Consider the following 12,063-nt stretch of genomic DNA (forward strand, 5'->3'; position numbering starts at 1 on the left):
CCGTTCAGGACTGCACACTGCTTTCAGAGACACTCTGTCGCCCCATAGTACAGCAGGACTGGTTAAAAATGCAGGTGCCAGGGCCAGGCATGGTAGCGCATGCCTGTCATCCTGACTGCTCAGGAGTTGGAGATCTGGAGGATGTAGGCTGGCGCCAACGGGGGGTGGGGGGTGGTGGGGGGGTGGGGGGGTGGGGGGGTGGGAGGGGTGGGGGGGTGGGGAGGGAAATAGTGAGATCCCATTTCAATCAATAAGGTGGACATGGTGATGTGTGCCTTTCATTCAAGCTAGGAGGTACAGGGAGGAAGACAGTCCAGGCTGGCTCTGGATGAGAAGGTGACACCCAACTTGGAAAATAAAGCAAGCAAGAGCCGAGGAGTGGTGGAATGCTCGCCTAGCTAGGGCCAGGATCAAGTTCAAACCCCATTACCACTTTTTAAACTGTGAGTTAATATAATTATAATAATTTCATATCCAGGCCTTATTCCCAGAGGTTCCACGAGGGGGAGCCTAAGCAGCACTCATGAAATCATTTGTTATTGACATTCTCTCCACTCAAGAAAACGCTCAGAGCTAGGAGTCAGGAATTGGAAGCTGTGTCCCCGCCCGGGATTCGAACTCGAGGCTGACTAGCGCCTCCTCGACGTCACGCAATCACCTCCGGAAAGCCTCACCCGGCCCACCGCGAAGTCCACCACGGAACGCCAATATTAGCATATCCCGCCCACCCGCGCTTTTCCCGCTCGCGGGTGGCCAGCTGCGCTGTCACTCACAGCTCTCCCCTCGACTCTGGCCGGGCCCGAAGCCCCGCCCCTCTCTCCTCCGCGCAGCCTACCCCGCTGCCGGCTCCGCGCCCCGCCCCCGGCTCCGGCCTCTGCAGTCGTGGCTTGTGATTGGTTATTGCGGGACCCTTGGGTTCCGCCCCCGGCAGCAGGCTCCGCCCTGCGGAGGGGAGAGCGCCGGCGGGCCGGGGCGGCGGGTTCGGCTGCGCGGCGGGACTGAGGCGGCCGCGGCCGAGCGCAGGTAAGGTCGCCCGCGCCGTCGGGGGCTCCGCCGGCCTGGGGCTCGGCGCCGGCGGACGGAGGCTGGGGCTGGAGTTGGGGCGCGGGGTTCTCTCGGGAAGGAGTGCGGTTGGTGGGGTCGAAGCTGGCTGAGGAGAGCGAGTTGCAGTCGGGGTCCGGGGGGCCGGAGTCGGGGTCCGGGGGGCCGGAGTCGGGGTCCGGGTTAGTGAGGGGGGCCGGGGTCGGGGTCCCGGGGGCTGGAGTTGGGGCCCGGGTTAGTGAGGGGGGCCGGAGTCGGGGTCCGGGTTAGTGAGGGGGGCCGGAGTCGGGGTCCGGGTTAGTGAGGGGGGCTGGAGTCGGGGTCCGGGTTAGTGAGGGGGGCCGGAGTCGGGGTCCGGGTTAGTGAGGGGGGCTGGAGTCGGGGTCTGGGTTAGTGAGGGGGGCTGGAGTCGGGGTCCGGGGGGGCTGGAGTCGGGGTCCGGGGGGCTGGAGTCGGGGTCCGGGGGGCTGGAGTCGGGGTCCGGGGGGGCTGGAGTCGGGGTCCGGGGGGGCTGGAGTCGGGGTCCGGGTTAGTGAGGGGGGTCGGAGTCGGGGTCCGGGGGGCCAGAGTCGGGGTCCGGGTTAGTGAGGGGCTGAAGTTGGGGTCCGGGGGGCCGGAGTCGGGGTCCGGGTTAGTGAGGGGGGCTGGAGTCGGGGTCCCGGGGGCTGGAGTCGGGGTCCGGGTTAGTGAGGGGGGCCGGAGTCAGGGTCCGGGTTAGTGAGGGGCTGAAGTTGGGGTTCGGGGGGCTGGAGTCGGGGTTCGGGTTAGTGAGGGGCTGAAGTTGGGGTTCGGGGGGCTGGAGCCGGGGTCCGGGTTAGTGAGGGGGGCTGGAGTCGGGGTCCGGGTTAGTGAGGGGGGCCGGAGTCGGGGTTCGGGGGGCCGGAGTCGGGGTCCGGGTTAGTGAGGGGGGCTGGAGTCGGGATCCGGGTTAGTGAGGGGGGCTGGAGTCGGGGTTCGGGTTAGTGAGGGGGGCCGGAGTCGGGGTCCGGGTTAGTGAGGGGGGCCGGAGTCGGGGTCCCAGGGGCTGGAGTTGGGGTCTGGGTTAGTGAGGGGGGCCGGAGTCGGGGTTCGGGGGGCCGGAGTCGGGGGCCGGGTTAGTGAGGGGGGCTGGAGTTGGGGTTCGGGGGGGGCCGGAGTCGGGGTCCGGGTTAGTGAGGGGGGCTGGAGTCGGGGTCCGGGTTAGTGAGGGGGGCCGGAGTCGGGGTCCCAGGGGCTGGAGTTGGGGTCTGGGTTAGTGAGGGGGGCTGGAGTTGGGGTCTGGGTTAGTGAGGGGGGCTGGAGTCGGGGTTCGGGGGGCCGGAGTCGGGGTCCGGGTTAGTGAGGGGGGCCGGAGTCGGGGTTCGGGTTAGTGAGGGGGGCCGGAGTCGGGGTCCCAGGGGCTGGAGTTGGGGTCTGGGTTTAGTGAGGGGGGCCGGAGTCGGGGGCCGGGGGCTGGAGTCGGGGTTCTGGTTAGTGAGGGGGCCTGGAGTCGGGGGCTGAGGCTAGAGTTGGCGTCCGGGTTTGTGAGGCGGGCTGAGGCTGGAGTTGGGGTCCGGGTTAGCCAAGGGTCTGGAATTGGGGTCCAGAGGAGGAGCTGGAGTTGAGGTTCAGGTGAACAAGGGGAGGCAGGAGTTGGGGTGCAGATTGGCTGGGGAGAATTGGGGCTGGAGTCTGAAGTGGGGTTTGCGCAGCAGAAGCCGTTAGAAGTTGGGGGGAGCCAGGCAGGGGGTGAGGAATATACTTGAGTCCCAGTTAGAGAGGAATGGGAGGGCTCCTGGATAGGGTTTGCTGGAAAGGTCCAGCGAAGTTAGGACAGAGCTTGAGGAACAGAGAGGTTCTACCTGGGGGTGAGGGCCAGGCTTGATCTGGAGGAGTGGGGGGGGGCCTCATCAGGAGGGAGGGCTGGGGTCCCTGGGAGGAGGTGGGTGGGGGCAGAGGCTGAGATGGCCTAGGCCAGGTGCCCTACTGGATGGAGGTGGCCACTTAGGAGAATTGGGAGGGGCTGGGATGGGTTTTCCCCTAAAGATTTGGAGACTAATCTCTCCAGGCCCTGGAGAGGAGGGAGCACTAATCACCTGGGGTTCAGACTGAGATGGGGTGAAGCTCCCTGGAAGAAGGGCGCATCAACACCCCAAGGTCTCTTTCTAGGATGGAGGGGCCCATGGAGCCACGCTGGGGTGCAGAGAGGCTCATGGCAGGGCTTGAATCTTTTAGGGATGACCTTGGGAGTTTGGGGGGGGATGATGCCAAAGGATGTGGGTGGCATTTCTTCCCCTGGGGTGAAGGGGGACAGCTGGAGATTGGCTGGTGACTTGCTGAGAGGCTGTGATGGTGTTGCTAGGTGTCAAACCGCCAAGGCCAAGTTCACAAACTGGTCTTGTGCCATGCGCATGCGTGTGTCCATGCGTCCGTGCGTGTGTCCTGGTGTAGCCAGGGACCTGCAAGACTGTGTCCCAGCGCTGGGAGATGGATGGACCTGTGTTCAGAGTTTGCCTTTAGCTGGTCTCACTTCTGTGCTCCTCCCTCCTCCCCCATCTAGAGGGCGTGAGAAAGACAATGGTATACCTGGTGGGGACACCCCTGCGCATGCGCCCCCTCCCCATGCGCCCCCCCCATGTGCCAGGGCCAACTCCCCTAGGCTGACAGCATGTTTGAAGCTTTGAACACAGTGTTCTAAATTAAGGATTTTCTTGGGGGGCTGGGAGGAGATGGGGGGGATGACAGGGTTGTCATAGAAGAGAGAAAAGAATTGCAGCTCAAGGCCTGCACTACCATATTGGTACATGGAAGAAGAACCCCAGGAGTTTCAAAAATGAATTTGCAAATAAGGGACAAAAGGAAAGGAGAGAGGGAGAAGGAATGAAGGCAGACAGGCAAGCAAGCAAACATTTTCATATTGTTAAAAAAAGAGAGGCCAGGTGCTGGTGACTCACACTAACAATCTTGGCTACCCAAGAGGCTGAGATCTGAGGATCAAGGTTCAAAGCCAGCCCGGGCAGGAAAATCTGTGCAAGTCTTATCTCTAGTTAACCACCAGAAAACCAGAAGTGGAGTTAGTTGTGACTCAAGGTGATAAAAGGCTAGCCTTGAGCAGAAAAGCTCAGGGACAGTGCCCAGGCCCTGAGTTCAAGCCCCACGGCCAACAAAAATAAATTAGGGCTGGGAATGTGGCTTAGTGGAAGAGTGCTTGAGATGGATGAAGCCTTGGGTTTGATTCCTCAGTGCCACATAAATAGAAAAGGCTGGAAGTGGTGCTGTGGCTCAAGTGATAGAGCGCTACCTCTAAGCACAGACAGGCTCAGGGACAGAGCCCAGGTCCAGAGTTTAAGCCCCAGAACTGACAAAAAAAAAAAAAGAAGAAGAAGAAGAAGAAGAAATAAAAGAGCATTTGCCTAGCACTCACCAGGCACTGCACATAGAAAATAAATATATGAGTGAAAGTGAAGGGAACACTAAATAGGAAGAATATGTCTGGATCCCACATCCAATGGTGAAGAAACAACATGTCTATTTGAGAGAAGGGTGCTTGATTATTCCGATTTAGAGCCAACCCTGTAAGAAATCATTGCAAGCTCACACCTGTGTGCTAGTTGGACCCACCTGTAATCCCAGCTACTCAGGAAGCTGATACTTGAGGATTGTAGTTCAGAGCAGCTTAGGCAGGAAAGTCCATAAGACTCTTAATGTCCAATGAACCACCAAAAAGCTGGAAATGGAGGTGTGGCTCAAATGGTAGAGAACTAGCCTTGAGCCCAAAAAGCACCCAGGCCCTGAGTTCAAACCCCAGGACCAGTACAAAAAGAAAAAAAAAAAATCTCACCTGGAGAGGAGAAAGGAATCACACTGCTTCTAGAGAATTCTCCACAGAGTGATTTGTTTTTCCTTTGTGACTTGACTGACCAGCAGCAGGCATGGAAAAATGGCCATGGGGACAATTTCTGTCTTTGGTTTTCAGTGGAGCTTGGGGGTGGGTGGTGGGAGGACATTTGAGGTCCTGGGGTGATTCTTGGTCTTGTAGGGAACAGCATTCAGGGGGATATCTGTTGAGTAATGCTCTTATTTTCTGTCCGAGTTTCATGCTTCGTCAAGCGTGGGACCCTGTTGTTTGAATGAAAAGTACACAGGAATTATCTTCACTCATATACCTCACTGGCTTGGTGCTTACTGAATGGATTTTCTTTTTTTTGTACACTGCATAGTAACATTTTAAAAAGTTGAGTTTCTATTCAAGGTGTTGTAGCAGATTTTCTCATTTGCAGCTGGAAGCAGATGGTCTTTTAAATGGTATTTACTGGCCTGAGTTGTGACTCAGTGGCCAGCACTTCCTTAGGACCTGGGTTTTCATCCCAATACAGCAAAAATAGAACCCCCAAAAGGTGTTGATTTCAGGGGAGCTGGTGGCTCATGCCTATCATCCTAGCTACTCAGCTGGCCAAGAGCTGAGGATCACAGGTGGAAGCCATCCCAGGCAGGAAGCTCTGTGAGACTCATCTCCAAAAAACCAGCAAAAAGCTGGAAGTGGAGCTGTGGCTCAAGTGGTAGAGTACCAGCCCTGGGCAAAAAAACTAAGGGATCGTGTCTAGGCCCTGAGCTTAGGACCCATTGCTGGCACGCGCGCACGCGCACACACACACACACACACACACACACACACACACACACACACTTAACAAGCAAAAGTGTTTATTAAATTTAAATTTTTAACTTCTTCTTTTTTGTTGGTTGTGGGGCTTGAACTCTGGGCTTGGGCGCTGTCCCTGCACTCTTCAGCTCAAGGCCAGTGCTTGAGCCATAGCACCACTTTAGGTTTTCTAGTGGTTTATTGGAGATAAGAGTCTCACAGACTTTCCTGCTTTGAACTGTGATCCTCTGATCTCAGCCTTCTGAGTAGCTAGGATTACAGGCATGAGACACCAGGCGCCCTGCCTCAAAAAACCTTTATAACTCTCCCTCCCTTCCTTTATTCCTTTTGTGTTAGAAATAGAACCCCAAGCTGTGTGCATGGTAGTTAAACTTCATTCTTCGACGTCCCAACCGTTGTAAATACTATATTTATTTTATTTTGTTTTGTTTCTAATGTAGCCAAGCTGCCCTTGAATCCTCCTACCTCAGTCTCCCAAGTGCTGGGATTACAGATGGATCCTACTGCACCTGGCTTGTAATTCATTTTGTTTTGTCTTTTTGTGCTAGCCCTGGGGCTTGAACTCAGGGCCTCGAGTGTGCTCAGGTTGCTTGCTTGACTGGAGCTCTACCACTTGAGCCACCTCTCCAGTCTGGACTTTCCTGCCTGGGCTAGCTTCTCACTTGGACCCTCAGATCTCAGCCCTCTCAGTAACTAGGATGACAGGGGTGAGCCGCCAGTACCTTGGGTGGGTTTGTAATTTCTTTCAAAAGGGCTGTGCTTGGTCTCTGAGTTTGGAATTTTCTAGAGAAGACCATTGCTGTGGCCATCATGGCACCGGTCAGGGTTGATGGAAACAGAGTTTCTGCCTTGTGTCCTGGAGGCAGCCCAGCGTGAGTGAATGCCTGAGCTGGCTTTTCCTTCAAGGGGAGGTTTGTCACAGGCAATTCTTCTTAAGTCCCTGAGTTCAAACCCCAGTGTCCATCCACTGCCCCTGTCCCCTAAGAGCTGGGGGAAAAAAGCAAGTGTGATGTCTAAATGGGAAGTTCTAAGGTTTGGGGTCAGCTGTCTGTGGGCACACACCAGCCTCCGCGTGTTTGCTCCCCTTTTCCTGTGGGGATGGGCCCCATTCTCCCTGGGTTTCTGGGGGACCCCTCATGTCTCATCACACCACTGGTAGGTGAGAGCTCCTCAGAGCTTCTGGATGCCATTGTAGGTTCTTCTCGAGATTTCTGCAAAGGGAGAAGTCTTACACAGCTTTTGAATTTTAAATGGATGGAGGCATAATTTGCATATCTTAAAATTCAGCTGTTTTATGCATATAATTTAGGGGGTTTTGATAAGCTTATGCAGCCGTTTCCATAAATGGATTTTGCGGGGGAGGCAGTAGTGGGGTTAGAATTCAGGGCCTCTCACTTTCAAGAGAGGTGTTCTACTACTTGAGCCACATCTCCAGCCCTGTTTTGCTTTAGTTGTCTTTGAGGTAGGGTCTTGCATTGTTGCTGGGGTTGACTTCAGGCCTCAGTTCTCCCACGTATGGTGTCTGGAGTACCTGGGATGTCAGGCATGCACTAATATGTCCAGCTCACCGGTTGTATGGGGTCTTGGGACCTTTTTATTCACGCTAGCTCAAATCACTGTCTTCCTTATCTCTGCCCCCTTGAATAGCTGGGATTATAGGTGTGAGCCACTGGACCTGGCTTATAAACTGATTTTTACAACTTGATATTACCCTGTTAGATCCCTTTCCCCTGAGCCTTCACCCCATCTCCTCCCCAGGCCCTGGCCCCCACAAGTCCACTTCCTGCCTCTGCATCTTCCTGTTCTCGGGCCATACATTGTGGGGGCCTTTAGTGTCTACTTTTCTTACTGAGCATGGTGCCTTCGGGTCCCTCCACACTGTGGCATGGGTCAGAGCTCATCCTGTTCATAGGTGACTAGTATTCTAGCATGTGGATGGACCATGCTGTGGTGTCCATCCATTCATCCACCTATCCATCCATTTGCATATCATCCACCATCCATCCATCCACACATTTCATCCATCTACCCATCACCCATCAATCCATCCACACATTCATTCATCTACTCATCACCCATCAGCCATCATCCATCCAACCATCCACACATTCATCCATTCCATCCATCATCTATCCATCTATCCACACAACCATCCATCATCTATCCATCTACATATCCATTCATCCATCCATCTATCCATCACCCATCCATCATCTATCCATCCATCCATCCATCCATCATCCATCTCTCCATCTACACATTGATCCATCTATCCATTCATCCATCATCTGTCTATCCATCCATCAATCCACATATCCTTCCATCCATCCACACACATCCATCTACCTATCCAGCCATTCATCTATCCATCCACACATCCTTCCATCCACCATCCATTATAACTTTCTACCTATCTATCCTTCCATCCGCCTATCCACATATCCATCATCTATGGATCAGCCCAGATTGTTCCTTTCTTTTTTCTTCTTCTTTTTTTGGTACCAGGCCTAGTGCTTGAACTCAGGGCCTGGGTGCTGTCCCCAGCTTTTTTGCTCAAGGCTAGTGATTCACCACATGAGCAACAGCTCCGCTTCTGGCTTTTTGGTAGTTAATTGGAGATAAGATTATGTCTCATACACTTTCCTATCCAGGCTGATTTTGAACTGTGATCCTCAGCCTCCTGAGTAGCTGGGATTACAGGAACAAGCTACGATTGCCTGGCTTGGGTCACAGGACTTTTAGGGCTGTGCAGTGGTTTTGTTCAGCCCTATAATGGTGGATTCATGTTGTTGTATATTTGTCCAAACCTATAGAATGAGCCTTAGTGTCACCTCTGGCCCCCACCCAGGTGACAATGATGTAACAATGGTCCCCTCTGACAGGGACTTGTAGTGGCAGAACCTGGCAGTGAGGAGGGGCAGGGAGTGTGTGGGAAGACTTCTGCTTAATTTTACTGGGAACCTAAAACTCCTCTAAAAAAACAGTCTATTTTTAAAAACCCAAATGTATCCGACTATTTTAAAGCAATCACAGAATCATAAGCTCTTTTATTACAAATGGTTTGGCCTGATGCTTCCCCCCACTCTCCCCTCTCGTTCTCTTTTGGAGATAGGGTCTCCCTGTGTAATCCAGGCTCTCCATCCTCCTGCCTCAGCTTCCCAAGCGCTGGGATTACAGGTGTGCACCACTATGCCTGGCACTTGATGAGATGCCCAGGCCTGCCTGAGGCCCCAGATCCAAGAGCCAGATGAGCAGCCGGGCCCAGCAAACCTTTGACCACTGGAATGGCCCCTGGCTTCCAGCCCTACTCCCCCAAGGCATCTCACAAGCACCCCATTCACGTGGCGCTCCCAGGCCCTGGCACAAGTTCTGAGGCTTAAAATAGGCACACAACAGGCCTTTGTTGAAGAGAGGAAGGAAGGAAGGAACATTTCACACAAAGGAGACAGCAACAGAGGTGTCCAGGAAGCCAGGGCAAGTGCCGGGGCGCAGCCGGGGGAGCTGGCGAAGGGGGTTCCAGCCAAGGACACCCTGGGAACTCTGGTAGCAGCAGGGCTGGGGCGGTGTTTGGCAGGACTCCTGCAGTGGTGATGGATGGTGAAGGTGCAGAAGCTGCGGTCCTCCTGGGCTGACCCAAGGAATTCTGGTCATGTGCAGGGGATCACTGGGTTGGAGTGGCAGAGCCCGTGTGGAAGCTCAGAGCCCCTTTGTAACATGGGGTGCTAGCAGAGGCAAAATCACCCCGCAAAGATTACCTCAGATGCTGCTCAGTGATCGCCCCACCCCCCAGAACAAAACCCCTTAAACAGCAGCATAATTCACAAAAGTCAAAAGGGAGGAAGAGGAACTGAGGCTGAGCCTCGCATCTGTAATCCTAGCTGAAGAAGACTGAGATCTAGGGCTGGGAAGGTGGCTTAGTGGTAGAGTGCTTGCCTAGCATGCATGAGGCCCTGGGTTCAATCAACAACAACAACAACAACAGATAATAAAAAGAAATCTTAAAAAAATAAAAAGACTGAGATCTGAGGATGGAGGTTCAAAGCTAGCCTGGGCAGGAAAGTCTGAGGTGCTTATCTCCAATTAACTACTACAAAAGCTGGAAATGACGCTGTGGCTCAAGTGGTAGAGTGCTAGCCTTGAGCCATGAGTTCAAGCCCTAGGACCAGCACACACACATAAAAAAAAGGATCCTGTGTTCCACCTACCCATCTACCCTCCCCAGTGTATTTTGTGACATAAGCTCAGTACAGTGACCTTGTGTGACCTTGGGGGAGCTGACCATGGTCTATTTCAGAGTGGGACTCTAGGCATGCAGTAAGTTCAGGGCTCTGCCACTGAGCTATACCCCAGGCCTGGTGACAGATTCTTCCAAGCCCTTCACCCTAAGAAACAGCACTACTCAAGGGAGCACAGTGAAAACATTATACCTATTCTTTCTCATTTCCTTTGGGTTTTGTCTGCTTGCTCATTCGGTCTTATGGTGATTCTGGGATTTGAACTCAGGGCTTTGCATTTGCTGGACAGATACTCTACAACCAGAGCCAAGCCTTCAGTCCTTTTGACTTCAGTTAGTTTTTCAAATAGAGTCTTGCATTTATTACCACATCAGCCGGAACCCTGATCCTCCTATTTCTGTTGCCCACAGCACTGAAGGGTAGGTGTGTTCCACCACTGTGCCCAGCTATTAGCTGAAATGGGGCATAGGAGATCTCACAAACTTTTTGCCTAGGATGGCCTCAAATCACAACCTTCCCAATCTCTGCCTCCTTATAACTGGAATTATAGGCATGAGCCACATTGCCAGCCTTTAAAAAACTTTTTTTTTTTGGGGGGGGGCTGGTCCTGGGGCTTGAACTCAGGGTCTAGAGACTGTCCCTGAGCTTCTTTTACTCAAGGCTAGCACTCTACCACCACTCTAGCGCCATTTCCAGCTTTTTCTGTTTATGTGGTACGGAGGAACTGAACCCAGGTCTTCATGCATGCTAGGCAAGCACTCTACTACGAAGTCACATTCCCAGCCCATATATATATATACATATATATGCGTGCATATATTATTTATTTTATCTTTGTTATTGTTACTTTTAAGGATTTGTACAAAGGGGTTATGATTTCATATATTAGGTGCCTTTTTTTTTTTTTTTTTTTTGGTTGGTCGTGGGCTTGAACTCTGGGCCTGGGTGCTGTCTTTGAGCTCTTCAGCTCAAGGTGAGCGTTCTACCGCTTGAGCCACAGCACCACTTCTGGTTTTCTAGTGGTTTATTGGAGATAAGAGTCTCACGGACTTTCCTGCCTTGGCTGGCTTTGAACCGTGATCCTTAGATCTCAGCCTCCTGAGTAGCTAGGATTACACTGGTGCCTGGCCCTTTTTTTTGTTTTTGAGGAAAGGTTTCACTATGTTGTTTAGGCCTGAAATTTAACAATCCTGTCTTCACTTTCTGAGTGCTGGGATTACCACCCTGGGTTCCTACCTAATTTTAAATATTCTCCCAGCCTGATTCCAGAGAGAATAACAAGTGGGTGGAAACTCATTCTAGTGGTACATTGCTCTTCGCTCTGGAGATATAACCTTACCATTTGAACATTTGATATAGGACAAATTGCGAGTAAGCTGCTTATCCATCCTCCTCGATCCTCCTTCCTCTCTGGGCCTTAGAGGCTGCATTTGGGTGACACTCAGCCCATCTTGTGCAGACAAGGATGGTCCGCTGGGTGCCGCACAGACCTAGTATGTCCCACGAAGCTGCAGACCTGGAAGATAGGGTGCCTTGCAGGGAAAGTCTATGGGTCTCTCTTGTCCAATCTTTGTTTTACCAATGACCAGATGGGGACCTGGGGATTTACTGACTTATTAGTAGGAAGGCTGGACTTGATTTTAGAATTTGATCCTTTAGCTTTTCTTGTTTCATGTAAGCATCTCTAATTCTTTTTTATTCTTATTTTTGGTTGGTCCTGGGGCTTGAACTCTGGGCCTGAGCACTGTCCCTCAGCTCTTCAGCTCAAGGTGAGCACCACTTCCGCTTTCCTGGTGGTTTATTGGAAATAAGAGTCTCCCTGACTTTCCTGCCCTGACTGGCTTTGAACTGCAATCCTCAGATCTCAGCCTCCTGAATAGCTAGGATTACAGGAGTGAGCCACCAGTGCTCGGCTGGGCATGGGTTTATTCAGATGGTATTTGAAGGGTCCCCACTTGCCAGGCACAGTGTCTGAGTAAAATTCTAAGAGCCTGATGGCTGTCAGCAGGCACAAATGTTTTCTGTTTGTCGTTGGTGAGCTGGGAACTTGAGACACCATTAGGCCTTTCATCAGAGGAGTGCTTTTTCTGAATTTTTAATTTAATTATTATTAGGATTATTTTTGCAAATTGCTACTTGTAAAAATACATCATTGTTTTTCACTTG

General features: G+C 52.6%; 1 protein-coding gene across 2 annotated transcripts in view; it reads left to right on the forward strand.

Annotated features, from left to right (window-relative positions):
* The first annotated feature begins 938 nt into the window (after positions 1–938).
* The window catches only part of LOC138813930 (guanine nucleotide-binding protein G(I)/G(S)/G(O) subunit gamma-7), a 101,336-nt gene continuing 90,211 nt past the window's right edge, over positions 939–12,063 (forward strand). For both annotated transcript variants that reach the window (XM_070002526.1, XM_070002527.1), the window contains exon 1: positions 939–1,023. The gene's annotated coding sequence lies outside the window, so the exon portion shown is untranslated. The remainder of the gene's footprint in view (positions 1,024–12,063) is intronic.

This window comes from Dipodomys merriami, unplaced genomic scaffold (genome assembly GCF_024711535.1).
Source record: "Dipodomys merriami isolate MVZ:Mamm:240054 unplaced genomic scaffold, mDipMer1.0.p SCAF_6, whole genome shotgun sequence".
NCBI classification, from domain to species: domain Eukaryota; kingdom Metazoa; phylum Chordata; class Mammalia; order Rodentia; family Heteromyidae; genus Dipodomys; species Dipodomys merriami.